This window comes from Peromyscus californicus, unplaced genomic scaffold (assembly GCF_007827085.1).
Source record: "Peromyscus californicus insignis strain IS unplaced genomic scaffold, ASM782708v3 Scaffold_10__1_contigs__length_136768540, whole genome shotgun sequence".
NCBI classification, from domain to species: domain Eukaryota; kingdom Metazoa; phylum Chordata; class Mammalia; order Rodentia; family Cricetidae; genus Peromyscus; species Peromyscus californicus.
Window position 1 is genome coordinate 112641300 of NW_026294391.1, and position 26617 is coordinate 112667916.

The window sequence follows — 26617 nt, forward strand, 5'->3', positions numbered from 1 at the left end:
AAGGCTTTGTCTGGCTCTTAGGAACCTAGTCCTCATACTGGATTGCCTTACCCAGCCTTAATACAAGGGGAAGTGCCAAGTCTTACTGCAACTTGATAGTCCATGCTTTGTTGATATCCATGGGAGGCCTGTCCTTTTCTTAAGAAAAAGAGAGGAGTGGACTGGGGGGATGGAGGGTGAAGGGGAAGTGAAAGGAGAGAATGGTAGGAGAGGAAGGAGGGGGAAACTGTGGTCAGGATGTAAAATCAATAAAATAAATAAATTTAAAAAAAAAAAAAAGAACAGATTCAGCCAACAACTGACTACTTACCTGGCTGTCCTCACATTCAAGCCTGTAGTGCGCCTCCATTTCTTGTATTCTGGGTCAAACTGTTGGAAACGTTTTGTCTGAAGACCGAAGAAGTGGCAAAGACAGCTCACATCTTTGTCACTACTTTGTAAATTGTGGTCTCTGCATATGGTATGAACTTCCATTAGAAGACAGAGGCCTCGCTCATCCTTCAGGTCTCCATTTAAAATGGAAGGAAAACACATTCCTTTGCTTTGAAGTATTTTTCTTTTGAATTGAAAATTAATTTGCTTACACACTATATTCTGATCATAGTTTCCCCTTGCCCATCTCCTCCCAGATCCCCCCATTTCCACACCCATCCAACTCCAGTCCTTCTTTCTTTCTCTCTTTAAAAAACAAACAAGAGCCTGTATGGTGACTCATTCCTTTAATCTCAGCATTCAGGAGGCAGAGCAGGAAGATCTTTGTGAGTTCTAGGACAGCCTGGTCTACATAGTGGGGTCTAGGACAGCCAGAACTAGGGAGATCCTATCTCAAAAAAAAAAAAAAAAAAAAAAAGGAACAAAAAAAAGGCAAATAAAACCAACCAGAATTTTAAAAAGAAAAAGTACAAGCATCACAGACAAATACAACACATGTAAAAGAAAAATTCATAAAAATCAGAAACCATAACACACAAACAAAAGACTAGTATGATAAAAAAAATATCCAAAAGAAAGGACTAGCCATAAGTGCGCTTTATATACCCAATGAGACTCCATTAGAGAAAACTAAAATGTCCTTTGCATGTGGGGGTAAATTGGAGATAGCTTCTGGGTTAGGGAAGGGATCATGTCCATCTCTACTCACAGTGCTGGGCCCCTGTGCATGCTGTGGAGATACTGTGCATGCTGTGGAGATACTGTGCACCCTGTGGGTGCTGCCAGTCTCTAGTTCCTACGTGTGTCAGTCCTCTTATGTCTGGAGAACACTATCTCCTTGGTGTCATCCATGCCCTCTGGCTCTTTGAATCTTCCTGCCTCCTCTTCTTCACACTTGCCTTAGCCCTGAGGGGAGGGATTTGATGAAGACATCCCATTTATGATCTAGTGTTCCCTAAGTGTCCAATTCTGAGCACATTGTCCAATTGTGGGTCTCTGCATTAGTTCCCATCAACTGCATAATGAAGCTAATGAGGCAGTTTTTAACTTCTAGGTCTTTCTTGTGCTTGTGTGTGGGGGTGTACTCAGGCACGCACAAGTTGGAGTTATAGAAGTATATAAAGTTGAGTAAGATATAATACTTAAATATAATACGGAGTTTGTAGTACAAATTAATGAATGCAGGCTTCAGAAAGGCTATTCTCTGAGAAATTGTGGAATCTGATGTCCAAAGGCAATACCAAGTTACTGAAAAAATATTTTATTATTCAATGAATTTTCTCAACCTCCAGGATAGATACACACATGTAAAAACAATTCTGTACAAATGATTAATAGGCCAAGGGGAGGTGGCATACAACTTTATACCAGAACTCCCAAGGCAGAGAGGCAGGTGGATCTCTGTGAGTTTGAGGACAGCCTGGTCTACAGAGGGAATTTGCGTCTAGAAATATACATAGAGAAACCGTGTCTAAAGAACAAAAAATGAATGACTGAATAAATAAATGGATGGATAGATAGATAAATAAATAATAAAAATAAAAACATTTTCAGCACAGTAATTGTATATCATTATGAATCTCAACAATTATTGTCTGAAATTCCATTCTAATCAGCCTATAAGTAAGATTTATTGCCATGGGTATTTCCCACAGTATTAGGAATTGGGAAGTTTCCAGGCACATAAGTAGTACATAGTCCCCAGCCCAAAAATTGAGGTTCAAAAACAGGGCTTAGAGCATTGTATCCCTCAGCTACAGCCATTGGCATGTGTTAACTTCATACTACTTTGCTTCTAAATCTCAGAGGACATACTAATTTTATAAAAATTACAAGAAAAAAATACCAAAAATTTAAAAAACGCTAGGCTGCTGGACAAAGTGAAAACGAATGAAATGGGAAATATCTTCCCTAACCCAAGGAAAAGAGTCCTATGAGGTTGCCTAATTTAAGTCTCAGCTTGGCTGAATGGGAAAAACAAGACACAAAATTTTCAAAGTACTCAAAGCTGGGCAACACTTAGGGCAGTCATCTTCTTTGGGGCATTTGGCTTTGGGTGGCGTTTTTTCAGACAGGAAGGGCGGGGGACAAATGCTCAAAAGGTCTCTCCTGGAGCTCTACTGCCATCATGAGGATGGAGTTTCAAAAATCACAACGCCACAGAGCTTCCTTCCCATGATTCTTAGCCACGGCGGAAGATGGCGATTTGAGACAACCACAACTGTAGGTGCCTAGTTGGGCTTCCTTGACTTCTCCTCAGGCCCCGACATAAACGTGCAACTTAGACATTTCTCATCAGAACCCAGAGAGTGAGGCGCCTAACCACCCTAGGACACCACCTAGTTGATCCATACTGCAAGCTGATCAATGCAAAACCCCGCCCCTCCACTTCCTCTTCCTGGACCTCAGCTCAGCCTTGCACTATTAACTGGGCCCTCAGTCAACAGGGTCTACATTAAGACTCTGAAGGGTCCCATGATTCCAGTCTACCTACAGAAAACACAAAGAGAAAATGGAAGGAGGCCAAGCTCTGCTCTTTATGAATTGCGCTAACCCTCACCTTCAAAAACGGCTCAAAGCAGCACTGAGGAAGAAGCAGTGTGTGCATGAGCGAGGATATACAAAACATTTTCCGCATGATGGCGGTGTTGACCCACAGCACAGAAGGCACCAGTCACATGCCTCTCTGCTCCCGCCTTTCCAATCTGAAAAAAACTACAGTGCAGAGGCAGAGTCCAGCAACTGTGGCAGCCCTGCCTTCTTCCTGCAAAGGGAGGAAAAGTGATTTACTGAGAGTTAGTTTCGCTTCCATTTTAATTGTATGTCAATGCCACAGCCAGTGGATCTGTACCTTCATCGGAATCCACCATCAAAACAGAAAAGACAAAACTCCAAATAATGGAAGAAGGAAAGTACATGGAATTTATTAGATCTAAGCCAGCAGGAAAGACAGGGAGATCTGAGGTACCCACCCACCTTCCTCAGGCATCATCTATTTTGAAGAAGTCACTGGCCAGTCAATGATCAAGCCTTCAGTTTCTTCTTCTGCCAGCAGCATTCTACTTCCAGTGCTTACTCCAGGTGGATGACTGTCTTGTGGTCTTGAGGTGAAATCTTAGGTTTCAGTTCTAGGTAGAAGAAGAAAATGCTGCCTATCAATCAAATCTAGAAACCAGGAGACCCGCTTCTCTGCCAGATTCACTTCACATTTTCCCTAGGCACCATACCCACATCGTGATCCAGGCTAAGGGACCTGGGTGTCCAGCTGGAGGTTGACTACGTGCCTGTCATGTAGGTCTCAAGATACAATGCTCCATTGTATTTGGAGTGAAACAAATACTGAAAGGATTATAAATTCCAGTTAGATCTATGGATCACAGAATTTTATCTTTGTCCTGTAAATAAAACTAAATATTCAACAAATTTGCATTTAAATTGGACTGTTACATATAGCTCCTCATACCTGTATTTCTGAGGAACCTTTGGAGGTGACACACAGTTTAAATGTCAATTTAAGCATGGATATCAAGGGAAGTAGGCAGAAAACTTAGCAAAATGAAACCCTGCACTCCAAGATTTACGCAGAGGATTCTCAAAAGAGATCTTAAAACAAACAAACAAACTGGTATTTCTCAGTTTGGATTTCTGGGCAGTCTTTGACAGAGTCATACAAAGTTTGACAGGTCTGTATTGTAAAGCCACGCATGCTGGTGCAGGCATCTATGAAACTTGTATCGTAAGTCAAATCGTCCCCTCAAAGAAGGGTGTTTGTTTCCTGTCACTGAGCATGTCAAATGACATCAAATTCTCTGCACTAGCCTGTTAGGTGGGTCCTGTCTCTCCTTAGAAAGTCTTTGCTTGAGTAACAACACAATGGAAGGATGGCAAAAGGATATATTGGGAAAGAAGAAGTCAAAGTATCTTTAATTGCAGATGATATGATGGTAGACATAAGTCACCCTAAAAATTCCACTAGGAAATGCCCACACCCGATAAACACTTTAAGCAAAGTACCTGAATATAAATTAAACTCCCCAAAATCAGCAGTGACAAAAGGGCTGAGAAAGGAATCAGGGAAACAAACACCTTTCAAAATAGCCTCAAATAAATAAAATATCTTGAGGTAACTTTAACCAAGCAAGACAAAGACTTGTATAATGAATGTTAAGACAAGCTGGGAGGTGGTGGCGCACCTCTTTAATCCCAGCACGCAAGAGGGAGAGGCAGACGGCTTTCTGTGAGTTCGAGTCCAGCCTGGGATACAGAATGAGTTCCAGGAAAGTTGCCAAAGCTACACAGAGAAACCCTGTCTTGAAGAACCAAAATAAATAAATAAAATAAAAATAAGCATTAAGACATTGAATTAGATAGCAGAAGACAGAAAGATCTCCTGTGCTCACGGATCAATAGGATTAATATAGGAAAAATGGCCATCCTACCAAAAGTAGTCTACAGATTCTTGGCAATCTTCCTCAAAATTCAAAACGATTCTTCAGATACCATGAAAGGACAATTTCAGCTTCATATGGAAACACACACACACACACACACACACACACACGCACACACACACACACACACACACACACACACACACACACACACACGACAAACAAATCAGGCAGTGGTGGCATGCACCTTTAATCCCAGTACTGAGGAGGAAACTGGAGGGGGATCTCTGTGAGTTCTAGGCCAACATGGTCTACAAAGTGAGTTCCAGGACAGCCAGAGCTGTTACACAGAGAAACCATGTCTCAGACTGGAGGATGAGGGGATAGCTAAAATACTCCTGAACAATAAAGTAAGTAAGTAGGATCGAGGTATCACCAGAGGTAGGTATACTAATAAAAACAATAGGGAATTGGCACAAACCCAAACATGTGGATCAGTGGAATCAAATTGAAGACCCAGACATAAATCCACTCAACTATGGAAACCTGATTTTTTATTAAGAAGCAAGAAATACACACTAGAAAAAAGGCAGCATCTTCAACAAATGATTCTTGCCAAATGGTAAGGCTGCCTTTGGAATAATGCAAATACATCTATCATTATCAGCCAGTACAAAACACAATTCCAAATGGATCAAAAACCTCAACATAACCAAAATACACTAATAAAAAAAAAAGAGAACATGGGGAATTATGTTGAACTCATTGATTGTTTGAACAGAACATTATTAGCAGAGGCACTAAAATAAACGATTAATAAATGGGATGACATCAAACTGAAAAAATTCCACTTGGCAAATGACACCATCATTTGGACAAAGCAGGAAGTGACAGAATGTGTAGATTTTGTTATTAACTATACATCCACTGGCCGACTACAATTAAAAAATATATAAAGAACTAAAAAACAGAGTGATCGTTAACAAATAATCCAATTTAAAACATAGGGTACAGTTCTAAACACAGAATTGACGAAAGAAAAAACTCAAATGGCTGAGAAACACTTAAAGAAATGATCAACATGTTAGCCATCAGGAAAATGTAAATCAAAACTATGGTGAGATTTCATCCTACACCAATCAGAATGGTCAATATCAATGAAACAAAGTCTTAATGTACACCTTGTTGACTGAGGGCCCAGTTACTAGAGCACAGCTGTGCTGAGGTACAGGAAGAGGAAGTGGAGGGGCGGGGTTTTGCACTGCTCAGCTTGCAATATAAATCTACTAGCTGGTGTCCAAGGGCAGGAAGGCAACTCACTCTCCAGGTTTTGATGAGAAAGCTCTATACAATATTTTTCTATTTGGGCCTGAGAAGACACAGGAAGCCCAAGCAATCACCCACAGTTGTAATTTCTTTAATTGCCATCTTCCCTCATGGCTAAGAATCATGGGAAGGAAGCTCAGTGGCACTGTGATTTTTTTAAGCTCCATCCTCATGATGGCAGTAGAGGTCCGGGAGACATCTTGTGAGTGCTTGTCTCCCACCCTTCCTGTCTGAAAAAACGCCACCCAGAGAGAAACGCACCAGAGAAGATGGCTGCCCTTAGTTTTGCCCAGCTCTGAGTACCTTGGAAAGTATTTTACTTTTTGTCTTATTTTACACATGAAGCCAATCTGAGGCCTAACTGTAGCCAATGTCACAGGACTCTTTCATTCTGTTTTAGTGGACATTTTCCCTTTTGTTCATTTTCACTCTGTCCAGCTTCCTAGTGTTATTTAAAATTTTGGAACTTTTAATTTTTGTAACTTTTACACAATAAACATGTGCTGTGAGATTTAGAAGGCAAGTAACATGAAGTTAACACATGAAGGGCAATGGTTATGGCTGAGGGATATTTTCATTTCCTTTTCTTTAACTGTTCATTTTTTACCCATCCCAGATTCTTAAGGTTTCCTTAAAAGACTGGCAGTGTTTATTTGTCATAATTTGCACACAATAAAGAACTACTATCAGAGTTATAACAAAGTTCCCTGATGCTGACCCATGCAGAGCAGTGGATTTTCAAGAGACGTGGGACTCTTGTCCTCCCCAGGCTTCGAAGTCTCTTTGATCTTAACAATTACAAGTAGCTGAGTTCTCTGTGTCAGTGAAGATGCTTCGTTCGGTTGCTGTGATGGGGAAATACTTAGAGCCTGTTGCTTGATAGGCAAAGTGCTCCCACTGCACATGCCAGGATTTCAGTTTGTTTTGAAGATGTCTCAAGCCTTCCCAAGTATTAGACAGCGGGCCTGCTAGAGATCTTAGAGCAGGCTAGCCTGAAGTCCTGAGTTGGACCTCTAGGATGTAAACAGTGGAAGGAGTGACCTCAGCCCTGCACTTGTCCTCCGACCCACATTAGGATGTAGTGTTAGCGCCACCACCAAACACACAGGCACTCACACACACAGAAAAGAGCTGTGTGAAGACAAACGGGCCATTAAAAATAGACGAGGACCAGGACAGGAGGACTCTCTCTATGCTCCAGCTAGGAGAGGTGAGGAAGAAGATTGATTAGGCTGCTAGTCTGAGTGATGGTGTAGGCCATGCACCAGTTTTAGGTCGGTGTGGAAATTCTGGGAGAATCTTTCCATTGAAAGAGGAGGGGGAGAGAGGGAGAGAGGGAGAGAGATAAAGACGGAGGGAGAAGAGATGGGGGCCAAAGAAAAATATCACAACCACTGTAAAAATTTTAAAAAAAGTATTGAATAGAAAGCCAAAACTATGAGTGAAAATTTCAGAAAATGTCTATGAAGATTTTTTTCACCTAGGTGAGTAAAAACTGAAAAAAGTATCTGTGAAAATTTTTTCTCTAAGGTCAGAATCCATGAAGGACTCAAGACTCATAGTGCAGTGACAGCAGAGGAAAGTCTGCTAACTCTTGTTTCAGGGCAGAGCAGCAGGACACAAGCGCCCCAAGAATGCATTAGTGAGTGACTGTTCTGGTTCTGTCCAGGATGGAGGCCTGTCCAAATTTATGGTGTCTCCATGTGCAAGTAACTGTTGGTCCTCTCTGTGCACCTCATTATCTGCCTTTGATGAGAAAGCACCCTATTGTTGGAGAGACCAGTGCACAGCTGTGCTGAGGTCCAGGAAGAGGAAGTGGAGGGGCGGGGTTTTGTGCTGCTCAACTTGCAATATGAATCTTTTAGCTGGTGTCCTAGGGCAAGAAGGCGCCTCACTCTCCATGTTCTGATGAGAAAGCTCTACAGTCCATGTTTCTATTTGGGTCTGAGAAGACACAGGAACCCCAAGCAAGCACCCACAGTTGCAGTTTCTGCAATCGCCATCTTCCTCTATGGCTAAGAATCATGGGAAGGAAGCTCAGTGGCGCTGTGACTTTCAAAACTGCAACCTCATGATGGCAGTAGAGCTTCAGGAAGGCTCAGAAGAGTGCCTATCTCCCGCCCTTCCTGTCTGAAAAAAATGCCACCCAGAGACAAAGGCCCCAAAGAAGATGGATGGTTGTTTTTGAGTTTTGCCCAGTCTCCTTATAGGGGAAGAAAAAAAAAATGGTAGGAGGCTTAAGCAGTTTGGCCTTTTATGAATCCCCTGGTCCTCGCCTTCAAAATGGTTATAAGCAGCATTGATGAAGAAGTCTATGCACATGGGATAGTATCTATGAAAGTTTTTCCGCATTGATGGCAGTGTTGTCCCAGAGCCTAGAATGCTCAGTGCCCTTTATTCACCTCTTCCCTGCCTTTCCAGTCTGAAAATAACTCCAGTACAGAGGTGGTTCCCTGTTGGGAAGATGCTGTACTCCTAGAATTTAGCTTCTATTTTTTATTTTATATCAATGTCATATGTAATGGATCTGGACCTGCATTGGAACTCTAGTACCAAAAGGCAAAAACAAACAAACAAGTCATTAAGTAGATATATAGGTCAGTGGATAAATTAATACGTGTCAAAAACAACTCAAGCAAGAAGGAAAGAGAAATGAAAATGAGTTCGGAGGCACCCACCCTCCTCTTTCATCTTCTCTTTTGAAGAAATCAGTGTCCGGTCAGTGATGAAATCTTGCATTTGTCCTGGTCTGTACATAGCAGTATTCTCCTGCCAGTGCTTTCTCAGCGTGGCTGACTGTCTTCTGGTCTTGAGTGGCAGATCTCGGCATCTAGTTCTAGGTAGGAAAAAAAAAATGCTGTCACCTCAGTGCTTAAAGGAAAGCAAATCTAATTGTTACCTAGATTCACACTGCACCTTCCTTGGGTATTGTGCTCCATTGGAGATCTAGACAATAGATCTCGAAAACAGGTCTTGGGTGTCCAGTGGGAAGCTGACCTTAGTGGCATGTAAAGAGCATCCAGATACCTTTCCACACCAAATGCTGTATAAATCCCTACATGGAAAGATACATCACTGATTTTCTCTTAGGGTTTCATCATGTCACACTGGAACTAAGGCAGAACCATTTTTCCCCATTAGTGGCCTATTCCTGCTTCCTATAGCTTAACAGTATACACGTTGTTGTTTTTATACTGTATTGTTTACCATACTTTTAGTCATATACTTTCCCTTGGCAAGAAAGACATGGAACGTTGAGGAGATTGGCCTACATAATATGCTACAGGGTACCTTAGGCTAGATTGTGAGATTCTGTCACCAAACAATGGATCCTCACATACTATTCTATTTCTCGACTTGCAGTTGAGTTCACTGACCTGTCTACATGCCCTTAAAGTATATAACATACTTCTTTGACTAATGACACTTTGATTTTTTTTTTCAGAGCTGAGGACCAAACCCAGGGCCTTGTGCTTGCTAGGCAAGCACTCTACCACTGAGCTAAATCCCAACCCCGACACTTTGATATTAAGTTAGGACATCTAGATGCTGTGTATTGGTTATTTTAAGATCATTTTGGATCCTTGGTCTCTCAAAATTCCATATGAACTTTGGGATCAGGCATTCTATTTCTGCACAATGGTCATTAAGTTAATGATGAGGTCTGTCTTAACAGTGCAGATCTCTTCAGGCAGTATGGCCAACTTAACTGTATTTAACTTTCCCCCCCACGAACACGGACTGTACCCCTTAGTTACGTAGGTCACCTCCCAATCTTTTGGTAATAGTTGATCATTTCCAATGTACGACTCTCTCATCATCTCTTTAGTTAAGTATTACCCTAAGCATATCATTCACACCAATGTTATTAAAAAAAACACTTGATTTTGTTCTTTCTCCTCTCTTTCTTTCCTTGGACCGGCTGACACCATGTGTCCAAGGCTAGTCTCAAACTCACAATCCTCCCCTTCCCCAACCCCTGAGCTCCTTGGTCCTCATCTTTCTTGTGCATGTAAAACAACTAGAAGGCAAACTTCTTCATATTATTATTTTTTTTTTTTTTTTTTTTTTTTTGGTTTTTCTAGACAGGGTTTCTCTGTGTAACAAGGCATACCTCCTCAATCTTCTTCTCAGGCCCTCCAAACAACAACTGGATGCTCCTGAGATCTGCTCCTGCCTCCTGCCTTGGCACTGGCCTGGCCTTGCTGTTTCCCCACCGCTATCATGAGCTATCCAATCCATGTGCTGAAATGACTGAATTCCAATTGGAGAGACCACTGGTCTTCTCTCTGGGTTTCATGTCACACTGGGGCATGGGCACAAGCATTTTCCCAGTTTAGTGGCCAATCACGATTTCTATTTCCCATAGCTTAACTGTAGTCACATGTTATTGTTTCTATACTTCATTGTTTATTGTACTTTCAGCCTTACACTTTCCCCTAGCAGCTAAGACATGGAACTTTGAGAGGAGCTTGGGCTACATAATGTGTTCCGGAGTAGCTTGGGCTAGTTTGTGAGATGCTGAATCTTAGTAAGATGACATTACTTAAAATCCTGCCAACTCATACTATAAGGAGCAGGAGGCAGGCGTCCTCAGCACGAGTCTGCATTTTCTGTGGTTCTTTTCTGTCATGCCCCAGATAGAAGGAACCGAAACCCCACCCCACGACTTCTCTGTCTGCTTGTCTAAGCACCTGCAAGTCCTCCATTGGCCCCTCACTCTTCATTTTTAACACCAACGGAGCACCGGTGCCCAAGTTTCTCTTCTTGCTTTAGGGGAAAAGCACTGGGCCCCAAACTCCAACCCAGGCATATCCTACCAGGAATTCTTCCCCATTGCTACGACTCACGGGAATGAAGCTGTAGTGGTGCTTGCTGTTGTGTGCTGTCACTGTCCCTGCACGATGGCGACAGTGCTCCACATACAGCCACAGGGGCCACCCTGGACCGCTTTGCTCCTGCCCTCCAAGCCTAAAAATAATAATAATACTAAACGGGACCTAAAGACAAAGACCCAGGAACTTGGATGGCTAGCATTTTGTTAACTTCAGAAGAAAGTTTCCACTGAATCTTGTCCATTCCAACTTGTTTTACTTCCCTTGGAGTTTCTTGTGCTTCAAGGACTAAACTTGGTGGATGAAGGCAGAGAAAGGAGAAAACTCTGAAGCCTGGAAATCTTCTCCAGGACACAATTAACAACTGCCACGTGTTTAACACAATTAACAAATCTACTCCTGTCAGTTGGGCATGGTGGCAGACACCTAGAAAGCAATCCTAGAACTGCCAGGGACAATGACAGGAGTCTCCCAGAAACTTCCAGGCCAGACTGCTCCACATAGTTCAGTGCAACCAGGGCTTCATGAGAGACCCTCTCTCAAAAAGAGAACATTTTCCCCCCTCAAAACTCTATTCATGAGAAATGGCTCAGTGGTTAAGAACACTGGCTCTTTTTCCAGAGGACCCGGGTTCAATTCCCAGTACCCACATGGCAGCTCACAACTCTCTGTAACTCCAGTTCCAGGGGATCTGACACACACCCTCATACAGACATGCATGCAGGCGAAACACCAATGTATATACATTATTTTTAAATTAAAAAAAAAAAAAACTCCATTCATGGAAGCAGAGTCCTCCTGACCTAATCACCACCCAGATACTTCTTTTCCAATCACCATTAACACATACTTTTGGTGATTGGCTTCCAACTCAGGAATTCTGGGACAGAGGTAATCAAACCACAGCTTGGTTTAAGCCAGTTGCTCTCAACCTGTGGGTCATAAGCTCTTTCAGGGGGTCAAATATCAGATATCCTGCATATCAAGTATTTACATTACAATTTATAACTAGCAAAATTACAGTTATGAAGTAGCAACAACATAATTTTATGGTGGGAGGGAATCACCATAACATGAGGAACAGTATTAAAGGGTCGCAGCATTAGGAAGGTTGAGAACCACTGGTTTAAACAAACAAAACAACTCACAGGCCTGATGTCATTGTTCACACCAATAATAATCCCAGGCAGGAAGACCACTGCAAATTTCCAGGCCAGTCAGGACTACGGGCCCTAACTCCAAACAAAATCACCCCACTGTGCCTACATTTCTGAAGTAATTTTTAGTGTATTTTCAGCTTTTGCTTTTATACTCCAGGCCTACAATGTTGATAAGAAAGATTGACATTCATGTAAACTCATTTTCTTCATGTCTTTGTCAAATACAAACTGATCTAATCCAAACCATAATGTACCTATCCCACTCATTTTTAACATAGATTAGTTATTTTGTGAAATAAAATCTAGAAGTATATGTGTATATATGTATATAAAAATGATGTGTGTATAGATATTCCAAAAAGTTATTGCTTGTTCTGGAATAAGTTTTGGAACCACTTTTCTTTATGACCAGCACATCATTTTTGGCATACTATGAAAGTTTCATTCTTAAACTTACTATGACAGAACATACTAAGTACTCTACCAAAGATTTAGTTAGCAATCCACATATGCACCTTGCCCCCTCCCCATAAAATCACAGTGAATAGTGAAACATAATTCATGGTAGTAGAAAACAGTGAATTCTCACGGAAGAGAATGAGACAGAAGTCCAAAGAACTCTCTGATAGAAACTGCTAAGTATGCACTAAAGCAGTATAGAATGTGACTGACATGTGGGAATGAGAGTTGTCATGCTTCTTCTCTTATGGCTCCGGCCAAACTTTTCAATATATTGCAACACAAAACTAGAAAGTACTTCCTGCTTGTCTAGGAGAGCAGTCTGGCTAGTGACTATTTGGTCTGGTGTGACAGAAATGACTTCTCATCCCAAACAGAGCCTAGATAGGCCAGGAACCTGAGACTTGGAGTTGGAGACCAGCCTGAGTCACAAAGTAAGACCTTGACTGAGGGGGGAGAAAGGTGGGGGAAGGAAGATGAAGCATGCATGGTGGAAAAGATTTGTAATTTCACCTAATCCTCAAGCTAAGGATTTAAAGTTTCCAAGTAGCCTGGTCAACATAGCAAGTTCCTGGCCAGCACAAGCAATAATGGGAGGCCCTGCCTCAAACTTACTATGAGAGAACATACTAGGTACTCTACCAAAGATTTAGTAAAAAATAAAAAAGAAAATGTCCTTCACGAGTGGTTCTGTGGTAGAGTACTTACTTGTCCACCTTGCCTGAGGTCCCAAGGTCAATCTTAAGTACAAATAAATGTATGTCTATATAACATATGTACATATACATACTGAAGAGTCTAAGGGGTAAGTTATAGGAAGTGAGCTTGCCTAGTATGCGCAAGGTTCTTAGTTCAATCAGCAGAACTAAAACATGTATCTAAACTTGATTTGTGTATTGGTTTTAAGCAATTTTTTTTCTGCCTTTGTCCACATTTACAGCATTAAAAAGGCAATGGCCAATTTACTGGACAAGTACCACTAAGTGAAATAAATCACACGTAAGTGGACAAAATCCGGTGGAAATTTACTTAGAGAAAAGACAAAAGTCCGGACTGAATAGTTTTAGTCCTTAATTTGGCTTGATAAGGACAGCAAAAGTAAAATGGCCGCTCTATTAACCGGTTCCACTGGTTTTAACAAAATGGAGGGCAGTCTAAATTCTTGGCATTTTTTGTTTCTGAGTGGCGGTTTCCCTTTTTCAGACAAAGAAGGGCGGGAGCAGAGGAGGCAAAGATGGCGGTTCTGGCGCAACGTGGAGCACTACTGCCATCATGCGGCCAGAGTTTCAAAAGAATGCAATACAACAGCTTCTTTGCCGAATTTGCTGTTTTCAAAAATGGCGCCCGCCTTAGGCATAATTTCTTAGGCATAGGCATATTCTGTGTTAGGCATACTTCGTTAGGCACAGGCATATTTCTAAGGTCCTAAGTATGATCCAACCGAAGAACTATCTTTTTGTAGAACCTGGAACGTGAGAGGCCTATGTACACGGACCGGAAGCTTTCAGGACACACAGACACAGGAAGTCATGGGGCAGGACCTCAGTTCTGAGACTTGAAGCCCTTGAGTGATAAATGCAGGTTTTTGAGGGTGTTCTCCTCCAGATCCTGTCTCTTGAACCAAGAATTGTCTTTCATATAGTAATGAGTAATCCTTAGTGTTCTTGTGGTTTCTGCTGGAGTATAATGGACAGAAATGTAAAAGGAAGTTTGGAAGCATTTGGCATGTATTTGATATGTGAATTTCTAATTTTCTAAGCCAGCCAAAGATGGACTACTTTCTATGATTTTGCAGTCTGATCTAGAGCAGCAAAGAAAACACTAGGTAAAAACATCACAACCAAACTGGGAGGAATGGAGATCCTGCCCCTCTGTCAGTATGTCCCAACAGCTGTTGGTCCACATGGAAAATGTGCCAATGCCTAGATCCATCTGCAGTAAAGTAAGTGACCCTGCAAGCCTCTTGGAACTCCCTACAGGCAGGATTAACTGTTGGAACTGTTAGCCTCAAGGGAATAAAATTGTCATAACACTATTGGAGATAGGGACTCACTATGCAGACCTAGCCAGGCTGCAACTCACTAAGTAGACCAGGCTAGCCTAGAACTCGCCCAAATCTGCCAGATCCAGCCCCTCAAGGGCTGGGATTAAATAATGCTGCCATTGGGTGCGCCACCACACCAAGCACTTTTTCTTTCTTTAAAAGAAACTATTTCCGCAAGATGGCAGTAGTGCTCCAGGTATGTGTACAAATGTGCGCTCCTCCCCCGCCCATCCCGTCTCAAAAAAAAAAATACTAATCAGACTCAAAGGCATCTGGAAACATGGCAGCTGCTTTATATTTGCTTTGTATGGACAAATTCACACAGTAAACTGTTCCTTTCTGTCTGAAACCAAACTGAGGACTCTCTCTCACCACCATTCTCAGGATTATATACTACCATTCTTTGCTTTGTCAATCCAAATTATCGACTTGTTCCTTTATGAGGAAATCTTCATAAGCCTGGCCTAAAAGAAACTCAGAAAAATCAATGGCAGAAATAGGCCATCTGTAAGCATTCTGACTTGACTTACTAATATTAATGACGAAATTACTTTGATTATTGTTAAAACAACAAAGACTAATGCAATAGGAATTTTTCAACAGGGCAGAAATAAACCAGGCTCAATCCTGAATATTGCAAAGGCAGCTGGAGATTTACAGCCAAGGCACTAAAAGGGGGATGGGGGGAGAATAAGTACATGGAAAATGTCTGGTCACAATGCATGGGAGGGGGTCTTGCTGATGAGACAATAACAAGGTTCTTCTTATAACCAAACTGACTAAAGGAGTGTCTCAACTACAAACAAACAAACAAATAAATAAATAAGGGTTCAGATGCACTGGGGTACAGCTGGGGGAATATGTTGTCAAATAAGCAGGGAGGCCCTGGATGCCATCACCAGCACAGCAAACCAAGCATGGCGGTATATGACTGTAACTCCAGCCCAAGGTAGAAACAGATGAGAAAATCCTGTCTCAAAATCAGTCAATCAATCAATAAAAAATTCCAAAGAAGAGTTTTTGTTGTTGTTTTTAAATAAGAGACTCAGAAAAGTAGGTAAGGTTTGCTCAAGGAGGTTGTTACTAGTGGAGGCTGTAAATTAGTCCTTATCCATTTACTGGACTAGACAGAGCAAATGAAACGGGAAGTATCTGTTTGCTCTGCATTCCTAGAAGGTATGCTCACACATCTTTCTTGGATGCCACGTCAATATCTCACTTGGAGCAGTAAATTTCTTTCTTTTCTTTTTTTTTTTTTTTTTTGGAGCTGAGGATTCACTTGCTAGGCAAGTGCTCTACCACTGAGCTAAATCCCCAACTCGAAATTTCTCAAATATATATAAATCACAACCAGAAGTTGCTCAAACTTTGTCTCTGTATCTCTGTCTTTTTTGTTTTTAGTTTTTTGTTTTTCCGAGACAGGGTTTCTCTGTGTAGCTTTGCGCCTTTCGTGGATCATGATGTATCTCTTAACACAAGTATTTCCTCATATACACTGAAATGATTAACAGTCCTTAACTGGTTAGTCCTATTAACATCAGTAACGCAGACTGAGATCTAATACAGTTTTTTATTATTGATTATGGTTAGCTAGAACACTGGATCACTTAGTCTCCCATCTACTAAAAACAAGATATAATATTTAGAAAGAAAAGTATCACTCATTTTCTATCATGTAGAATCTAGGGGGAGAAGGGCCACAAAAGTTTACTAGAGAACAGGAAAAGGATAAGAGATGGGAAGTTAGGGTACTGGGGATGAATATAATCAAAGGATGGTATGAGTGAATGAAAATGTCATAGGAAGCTTATTATTCTGTACAATTAATATACAATAAAAACCCTACATCTAACTTAATGGTGAGTGGGAAAATAGTGAAAGAATTCCTAACACCCCCAATAATAGAAAAGAACTCATTCCTCACAATTCTGAGTAGAATCCTAAAGATAATGAAAGCAGAAAAATGAAATAAAAACCATTAGTATTATTGAAAACTTAGATGTTATGTAATTATAAATACATCAGAATGTATCAAACTGTCTAAGCATCAAAGCAATCTATAAAACCAAACTATTTTCCTATATACTCACAAACATGGGGAAATCCAATTATATAAAAATTAGCACAGCTGGGCATGGTGGTACATGCCTTTGGTCTGTCCCAGCATTCCACTCGGGAGACAAGCACAAATGGAGCTCAAAAAGTCTGAGACCAGCCAGGAAGTGGTGGCGCACTCCTTTAATTCCAGCACTCGGGAGGCAGAGGCAGGCAGATCTCTGTGAGTTCGAGGACAGCCTGGTCTACAAAGTGAGTTCCAGGACAGTAAGGATTGAAAAACCAAAACAAACAAACAATAAACAGCAACATAAAACCCTCTAAGACCAGCCTGCCCAAAGTAACCAGTTCCAGGCCAGGCAAGGATACATAGACTCTGTCTCAAAACAAAAGAAGACTAAACTAAAACTAAACAAACAAAAAAAATGAAGTAGATAACATGTACAATACTACCAATAATTGTCAACTGACCAGATATAAAAGACAAGTTTTAGTTAGCACCTCATAAAATTACTAGGAACTACCAGGATCAACTATGGGGAGATGGTTTGATCATAAAGGTATTAAAGACATGAATTTTACTTCCCTTGACCTATTTGATGCTACTCTATTTTTTTTTTTTTTTTTTTTTTTTTTTTTTGGTTTTTCGAGACAGGGTTTCTCTGTGTAGCTTTGCGCCTTTCCTGGAACTCGCTTTGGAGACCAGGCTGGCCTCGAACTCACAGAGATCCGCCTGGCTCTGCCTCCCGAGTGCTGGGATTAAAGGCGTGCGCCATCACCGCCCGGCCGATGCTACTCTATTTTATCATTGCGAATATCCTTGAAATTCAAGACCTCGAGTAAATTTGTTTGATGTTAATATTAGCATTGCTTCTTTCCGTGTAATCTAGTATTTATTGGGCCCCAAACGTATTTTCTAATTTCTGTGCTGAGGGAATGAATGAACTCAGATACTGTGCATTCTGGGTAAGCACTCTGCCACTCATCTAAAGCTGCATCCCACTTTTAAATTTTTATTTTGCAACAGGGTCTCACTAAGTTGCTCAGATGGCCTCAAATTTGTGACCCTCCTGTATGCACTTCTCCGGTAGTTAGGATGGCAGCTTTCTTGTTAGCCAACACGGCCTCTAGCACTTCTCCATTTGCTCTCCTTGCTCAAGGCAATGAGACAGACACGTTTCTGTGTCCATATACCTAAGCAAGCACTTATGCTGCTTTAAAACAGCACCTTCAAACAGGCACGGTGATACGTTCCTGGAAGCTGGGAGGTGGAAGCAGAAAGCAGGATTAAAGAGCTTAGCTACATTAAGCTCCTGGGCAGCCTGGACTTGGTGAAAGCTGTCAAAACAAACAAAAAACAAATCCAGGGAGTTGGGGGGTGGGAGTAATACTTTCAACTAGTCAGTTTCTTATGCTTCAGGAAAACGTAAAACGGTCAGAGGAATAAAAGTGACAACAGGATACTAGGGAGCGCTGGGCCCGAGGCTTCCGCAACTAAAGTCCTGCCCCATAACTTCCGGATGAGCAAACTTCCGGAAAGTTGCGGGCTGCCCCGACCTTTTCACCAGGAATAAAAATGTTTTCAGGTCAACATCAAGCATTTACCCAGAACTCCTGAACTAACTCAGAAGAAAAAGGGTGGACCAGTTTAAAATTAGGGCCTGCTGGGCTTCTTTACTGAATGGACTTGTATAAACCGGAAGTCATCGCGGTAATGCAGTAACTGCGCTATTTGATTTGAAACTACATCCGCGGGATGGCAGTAGTGCTCCATACACTGTTCCAGTAACTACAGCAAGCGGTCCTCCTCCCGCCTTTCGCAACCACAAAAAAAAAAAAAAAAAAAAAAGTCATCAGCAATGCAAGTTCCTGGAAGCATGGGTAATAGGATCATTAGAAAAAAAAACCCAAAGAACCTTATTTTTTTTGTCTGTTTTTCACCTAAAACCAAACAGAGGCTGAGAATCATTATGCTTATCAAGTATTTTTAAAAAGTAGTAATTTTAGGTCAGGCATCATGGCACAAGCCTTTAATCCCAGCATCTGGGAGGCAGAGGCAGCCAAAACTCTGTGAGTTCCAGGCCAGCCTGGTCTACAAAACTAGTACAGGCAGGGCTATATTGAGGGACCCTGTCTTGAAAATTAATTAATTAACTAATAAGTTTGTTTCCTCCATGTGCTGCAGTCTGTAGTCTGAGCTGATGGAGAATACCCTGAGCCTATGAGTTCCTGGCCAGTTTATGTAAGAAACAAAACAACACAGTAAAACAAAAATCTCATAGCTAGCTATCATAGCTCTGCTCTTGTTCACTGAGCATCACATGTTTAACATTTTTCCAAGTTATCAAAAGAGATCCAAACCTAAGAAAAACTTAAATTAAACTTTAAAAAAAGAAGAAAGAGAGGGACTCAAGGCCAGGAGTACCTCTCTAGGTAACAAACTGTGCCCTATTTTTGGTTTGTCTTGGCATCTCCAAAGTAATTGCCCATTTTCTGAAAAAGGACCTAGGCCATAGACTTTGTGTGTTGAATGGTTGGCAGCCTTTTGGCCAAAACCTTAAGAGGAGTTCCCAGGGACTTCTCATCACGATATGCAATCCATGGCAGGATCCATGTGTATGTGTGTTATTATATGCCAGTCAGAAATTACTCCAGTGTTCTCTTACACATTTATTAACTAAAGCTCCTAGAAGGAAGAACAGAGCTGTCCCTGTGTTAAAGAGTTTACAAGGCCGACAGACTGAACTTTAATGTTAATTAAATTAGGTAATACCTAGTTAACAGGTATTGCAAACCAGAGCCAAATTATTTGGGCTACTTTCAGTCCCTCTGAAAGCCATCCACTGCCTGCTGGTGTCTGGCCTAACATCCCTGTGACTATCAAAACCTTGAAATGTATTCTTAGCAGACCAATAGCTCTCATCAATCCAAAAGGTATCTGTTCTTCCCTTGACTAATAACCCACATACCTGTGACCCCTTACCAATACACTTGGTAAATACTCCGATTTATGACTTTGCTTTACAACTAATAAAGTATCACGCAACTACTTTGACTGTGGAACATAGTATTTGTGTTCCTGGGTCAAGGTCATGTTGGCTCTAGAATAAACTATCATCTCTTATTCCCTTTGAGTGAGATCTGTGCTTTTGCATGGATACTTTCATTTGCCATTTGAACACAGCAGTTTGCCATGGCATTAAACAGACTTCAACTGCTTTCTATGTCTCCTTTGGTGTTTATGCGCTATCATTTCCCTTCTAGAGAAAAGTATTAAAACTATGTTCTCATTAGGATCCACCATATAGTCCAAGTCAAAGATTCAGAAAAAAACATGCATTAGATAAAATATTCCCACGAAGCCTGTTAAGACCACTGATAACCTTTTTTTTTAAAAAAAATTATTTCCTTTAGGCTCTTTCAATATAGAATCCAAAATTTACTTTCACATACAACAATACATTTGTATTAAAATTAGATGTTTGTACATTATGGTGTGCAAAGAAATTTCCACTCCTTGAGCAAAGTGTGGTAATTCAGCCCAGTAATCCTAATGCGCTAGAGGCTGAGGCAAGAGGAGTAGGACAAGTTTGAGGCCAGCCTAGGCTACAAGTGTGACCTTGTCTAAAAAACAAAGAAAAAAAGGAAAAGAAGGCCAAGAAACCAAATAACAAAAAGGTTTCATTCCTGACTCCTAAGCCATCTGCCAAAATCAGATATATAATTTTCAAGTTCTCATTTTTAGTGAATCATAAGTTACTGACATTCATTTAATATATTTACCCATATGTGCTACATATTATGTATGTATTATATAAATGCACATTAAGGTGGAAACCTTAATGACAATTTGACTCATATTGAGTAGGATTTTCTCTAGTCTTCTGTATCTGCATGCTTCCATATTAATATATTTTCTCTAGATGGAAATCTTTTTATATTTATTCTTGGAAGTAGATCCTCTTCCAAATTACAAAAATAGCACCATTGCTGGGAATGTATTCTCATTTTGAGAATTATAAAACTAAAACAATTTGGTAAAAATCTTAATCAAAATTAGAACAACTTCTTTATATATTCTCATATTTCCCCTATCTATATATCACACATAGCATATGCACATACATGTTGTGGAATATTAGTTTAAGATGTGTTACAGTTGTTTATGCTAAGGAACATTTAATGATGCAAAGATGTGTTGCATTCTTTTATGTTGCATTTGTTTTACTCTGTGAAGCTGTGTTACTTTGCCTGCCTAAAACACCTGATTGGTCTAATAAAAGCTGAACAGCCAATAGCTAGGCAGGAGAGGGATAGGCAGGCTGGAAGGCAGAGAGAATAAATAGAAGGAGAAAAGGAGAAGGGGGAGGAGTGAAAAAAGAAGGAGAAGAAGACATCAGGGTCCAGCCACCCAGCCACACAACCAGCAACCAAGGAAGAAGGAAAGAAAAGATACACAGGAATAGAGAAAGATAAAAGACCGGAGGCAAAAGGTAGGTGGGATAGTTTAAGTAAAGAAAAGCTGGCTAGAAATAAGTCAAATTAAGGCCTGGTATTCATAAGTTAGAATAAGACTCCATGTATTTATTTGAAGGGTGGTGGGCCCTTCAAAGAGTAAAAAAACTAAGAAAATCCAACTACACACACACACACACACACACACACACACACACACACACACACACACACACACACACACACCACTTAACCTAAAACCCTGGTTACTTTGTACCTGAAGTGTTCAGATAGGTTTCCCTACCACTTATTACCACTTATTACAATTTGAAGTCTCACAAACATGCTAACTACTCTTTGGAATATGTACTTTTTTTCCTTGAGTATCTCATTGTTGTACCCCAGGTTGACCTTGAACTCAAAGAGATCCATCCACCTGCCTATGACTCCTGAGTGCTGGGATTAAAGGCAACGCCATTACACCTAGCCGTGGAATATGTTATATTTTTAATGTTTCTTCTAAATTTCTATGGTTTTAGAATTAAACATTTCTTCGAATTACAAACTAGTCATGGATAAAAAGTGCAGAGGCTACCAGTACCACAAATTCAAGCAGGGGGCTGGAGAGATGGCTCAGCGATTAAGAGCACTGGCTGTTCTTCCAGAGGTCCTGAGTTCAATTCCCAGCAACCACATGGTGACTCACAGCCATCCATAATGAAATCTGGTGCCCTCTTCTGGCCTGCAGGTGTATATGCAGACAGAACACTGTATACATAATAAATAAATAAATCTAAAAAAAAAAAACAAATTCAAGCAGACAGGGGATTTCATAAAGTGTTTGTTTTTAGTCTCCTGTTTTTTATGATCAGTTGAAAATGGATATTAAATCACAAATGGCCAACAAATCATGTTTCACGAGCAATTATTTCTGCACATATTTGTTCTGAATTGATTCTCAATTCTTAGAATCTTTGGACTGCACAGCTTCAGTTTTCCAGAAAGACTATTAAGAGCCGATGGCAGTACATCTTTAAGTTTTCCATCTATTTATTTCTTTTATATGCATCACTGTGGATGGAACCCACAGCCTTGCACATGCTAGGTAAGTGCTCTAGCACTGAGCTGTACTCCTAGCCCCAGTTTAAATATTGTAAAAGTGATTGATGTTATTTAATTAAATCGATTTACTACCTTCATTATTTAAATAACCTACATTTTTTTGTGTGAGAGACAGGGTCTCAGCCCAGGCTATCCTCAAACCTGCTATGTAGCTGACACTGGTCTTGAACTCTGGATGCACCTCTCAAGTGCTGTGCCCAGTTATTCCTGTATTATCTAGGTCGGTCCTAAAACCATACATAAAACATTTCTATTCTTTTCTTTTTTTAGTACACTATACATGGAGTTTGGTGCATGGGTCCTTCACTCAACACAGGACAGTAAGCATTAACTATTGACAGGAAACATGACTTTGGGGGGAGGTAAACCTCATAGCGTTTCCTTTTTAAAAAACATTTTTATTTACTTTTATTGTAGGAATGTTTTTCTTGCATGTCTCCTACTTGTGTGCCTTGTCCTCATGGAGGTTAGAAGAGGGCATCAGATCTCCCGGAACTGGAGTTAGAGGAGGCTATGAGCTACAATCTGGGTACTGGGAATTGAACCCAGATCCGCAAGAGCAGCCAATACTCTTAACCACTGAGCCATCTCCCTAGTCCCCTCAACCTTGTAGTTGAGCAAATACAAAGACTAACATGTGTCTTGGAAAAAGGAAACAAGAAGTCCACAAAAAACAAATGAAAAAAACAGCAAGTGGAGCAAATACTCTTAAAATGCTGTATAGCTATCTCATCTTTTTTTTTTTTTTTTTTTTTTTTTTTTTTTTAAAGATTTATTTATTATGTATACAGTGAGTGTTCAGCCTGCAGGCCAGAAGAGGGCACCAGATCTCATTATAGATGGTTGTGAGCCACCATGTGGTTGCTGGGAATTGAACTCAGGACCTCTGGAAGAGCAGCCAGTGCTCTTAACCACTGAGCCATCTCTCCAGCCCCAGCTATCTCATCTTTGATCCATTCATTCTACTGTTGTGTTTATTAGACAACATATGTGTGGTCACATGTGTGTATACAGCTGACAGGACTTACTGGTATAAATTTTGACTTGTATAATATATAAGTAATATCCTTGCCTCTTCATTGCTTCTATTATAGCTTTCTCAGGTCTCATATCACAAACTTCATCAAATGTCATTAGATGTAGAAATTAAAGATAGCATTAGATGTGCATATAAACTATGAGTGAGGTCTTTTAAGAGCCTTTGGGAGCTATTGGGGATATGGGGATATGGAGGGACAGAAAGTGTGTCACAAGGTACAAGGTAATAGAAGGGATACATGTTATCAAAGTATATTAAACATCTGTACGCAAATGTCATAACTGTCAGGTATGATGGCTCATGCCTAATTCCAGCACTTGATTGGCAGGAGAATGGCCACCAATTTGAGGACAATCTGGACTGTATCATGATTTCCAGACTAGTCTGAATTTGAGTCTCAAGCTCTGGGGCTCTCCCCACAAAAGAGGAAAATACCATAGTAAAGCTCACTACTCTGTACAGTTAATACATGCCAGTAAAAGGTGAGGTCTTTAAATCTTGCATAGAAATACGATTATTTTTTAGAGAAAGACATGGTTATTTTCCAATTATATTTTTGAATGGTACTGGGTTTTTCCTTTTCTGCAATTATTTCAAACATTACATGTTTCCTAATTTCAACATTCTAAATCTAAACACAAGAGTAAGTTAAAACGTTAAGGCTGCAACTGAAGAGATGACTTAGTGGTTAAGAGCATTTGCTGCTCTTCCAAAGGACCTGAGTTCTGCTCCCAACACCCACATCAACAGCTGCAACTCCAGTTCCAGGGGATTTGATGCCCTCTTCTGGCTTCTGCCGGCACCATTCACATATGTGGTGTACAGACACTCATGCAGACAAAATAGACATTTGCAGAAAAGAAAGAAAGAAAGAAAGCATTTTTAAAGAAACTTTAAGGCAAATAAACAACTGGCAGTTACCCAATTAGTTCTTTGGTTTGAAGGTTTCCAAATACTTCCTTTGTGCCTACATGCTCAACTTGACTTAAACATGTATGTAATAAGGAGAGAAAGAAACATTGTTTTTCTTGTGCTCCCTAACCAGAAATAGCTCCATTCTAAAGTTCAAAAATGACAACAAGAGAGAACTAAAGTTCCAACAATTTGTTTCTTCATTCCTAAGAAGGCATATGTTTCTCCCGTATAAGGGCCTAGAGAATGGCTTTCAATTGTTCCAAAGGTTTAAGAAGGCTATATTGTGCTGGGCTGGGCGTAGTGGCACACGCCTTTAGTCCCAGCACTCAGAGGCAGAGGTAGGCAGAGCTCTGTGAGTTTAAGCCTGGTCTAGAAAGTGTGCATATGGAACCTGGAAAATGCCCTTTCCCTACATCACTTCTACTCTCACAAAAGGAATCCACCAATCCTTTTTGCACACCTCTGTACTTTTCTATGACTTTGCTATGGAGTGTAACTTCATGACCACGTTCAAAAGGCAGTCTTGGGACAAAGGGATGTCTGTGAGAAAGGTTAACTGATGTAACCACTGAACAGCATTGCTTTTCTGATTAGTGTTTGTACAGTTCTATAAATCTCCACATAAACTAAGTCACATCAATGACTTCGCTTTCATTTTCTCGCTCCCTTAAAGTATGAGGGGCAGCATGGGAGTTGAACTGTAGTTTACTTCAGCACAGGTGAATTTAAGGTTCTCTGTTAAGGGGGCTGGGGAGACGGCTCAGTGGTTAAGGGCACTGGCTGCTCTTCCAGAGGACCCGGGTTCAATTTCCAGCACCCACATGGCAGTTCACAACTGTCTGTAACTCCAGATCCAGGGGACCTGACACCCGTGGCAAAACACCAATGCACAAAAAATTAAAAGAAGATTCTCTGTTAAGGAAAAGATAGGGGTACATTCTGCCTTTCCTGCAATGTTTCTTTCCTTTGACCTTTTACTTTGAAATAGCTTTTTTTCAGTTATTTTATTTATGTATTTATTTTTTTCTGGAGCTGAGGACCAAACCCAGGGCCTTGCGTTTGCTAGGCAAGCGCTCTACCACTGAGCTAAATCCCCACCCCCTGAAATAGCTTTTGAACTGACACGAAGACAATGACTGAAGAGTAGTCTCCATCAGCTATAGCTGCTCTCTCCTGGTATTGGTCATGTTTGAATTCCTGGGACCCAGGAAGGTACTATTGCTTTAGGCTTCCATTCACCCTTTGGCTAGATGTAGTGTTTTAATGTAAACTAAGATGTATGTGAACACAAAGTTGTTTGGTTTGGTTTGGTTTGGTTTTTGCTTTTTCAAGGCAGGGTTTCTCTGTGTAGCCCTGGCTGTCCTGGAACTCACTTTGTAGACCAGGCTGGCTTCGAACTCACAGATCCGCCTGTCTCTGCCTCCCAAGTGCTAGGATTAAAGGTATGTGCCACCACCACCACTACCACCACCACCACCACCACCAGGCAAATATGAAGTTCTCCCACTTGAAGATTTCTATGACTTCAGGCCACCTTATCTGTGGTCCACAAGTCTAACTTCGGAAACAATGCACCATCTTCACACATGCAGCCTCCTTAGTCTAGCATGTTGGGAAGCTATTACTTCAATGCACACAGCTTAACCTAGCTGGCACAGCTTTCTCCCTACCACTTGCTTATCTGCAGTGGGCTGATGAGTTACTTTATTACTTTCATATATTACTCAAGACCATGGAAACATGCTGTTTCATCAAATATCTCCATTCATTCTGTGGCTTACCTTAATCAAGAGCATCCTCAATGACAGCCAGGCCCATCATCAATTTCCCCAGTAACTTCTTTGCCTTTGTAGACATGGATGAAGGCTCAGTAGTAGAGGTGAAATACCCTGAGCAAACAGTGTTCAAGTGGTGAGTAAACATTACAGCAGTATACCAGAATAAAATTGCTTCCTCTTTTGTAATCAGTCATTACCAACACTATCATTGGTACAGAGATGATTGGTGGGTACAGTATCATTGACTCATGTACAGTGAATCCTATGAAATACTCGATATTTCTTACTATGCTGTGACCAAATGACCCAGGGTTCCTGGTGTGCTTAAATTTCCCATCAGAGGACAACTTGGCAGGCCTATGACAAATCCTCATTAGAAAAATGCTAAGAAGCACGCAGTTGAATAATACCTGCTAACATGAATCAACTGTTAGGTCCCAATATCATGAGTTTCATTTTTTTAAAGGAATATAAAACTATTTATTGACCACTGTTCACCATTATTTACCATAAAGTAAATATACAGTTGGATGACATTCTGATACTACAAAGTTACTTTTCTGGCTCATTGAACCAGAACCCAAATACTGAAAAGACTGATCCTAC

At 40.8% G+C, this 26617-nt stretch overlaps 2 long non-coding RNA genes across 30 annotated transcripts in view; one reads left to right on the plus strand and one right to left on the minus strand.

The window, feature by feature from the left end:
• LOC128111105 (uncharacterized) overlaps positions 1-26617 on the plus strand; it is a 90135-nt gene that overhangs the window by 58950 nt on the left and 4568 nt on the right. The window lies entirely within an intron of this gene.
• Positions 1-26617, minus strand: part of LOC128111070 (uncharacterized) — a 71134-nt gene that overhangs the window by 41084 nt on the left and 3433 nt on the right. For 13 of the 19 annotated variants that reach the window (XR_008218476.1, XR_008218477.1, XR_008218475.1 and 10 more), the window contains 5 exons: positions 26015-26122; positions 8828-8985; positions 3409-3560; positions 2993-3196; positions 311-451 (listed from right to left, as the gene is read on the minus strand). This is a non-coding gene — a long non-coding RNA (uncharacterized LOC128111070). Of the gene's footprint in view, positions 1-310; positions 507-2992; positions 3197-3408; positions 3561-8827; positions 8986-26014; positions 26123-26617 lie in introns of all 19 variants that reach the window. The other 6 variants (XR_008218461.1, XR_008218457.1, XR_008218462.1 and 3 more) reach the window with 4 other exon arrangements.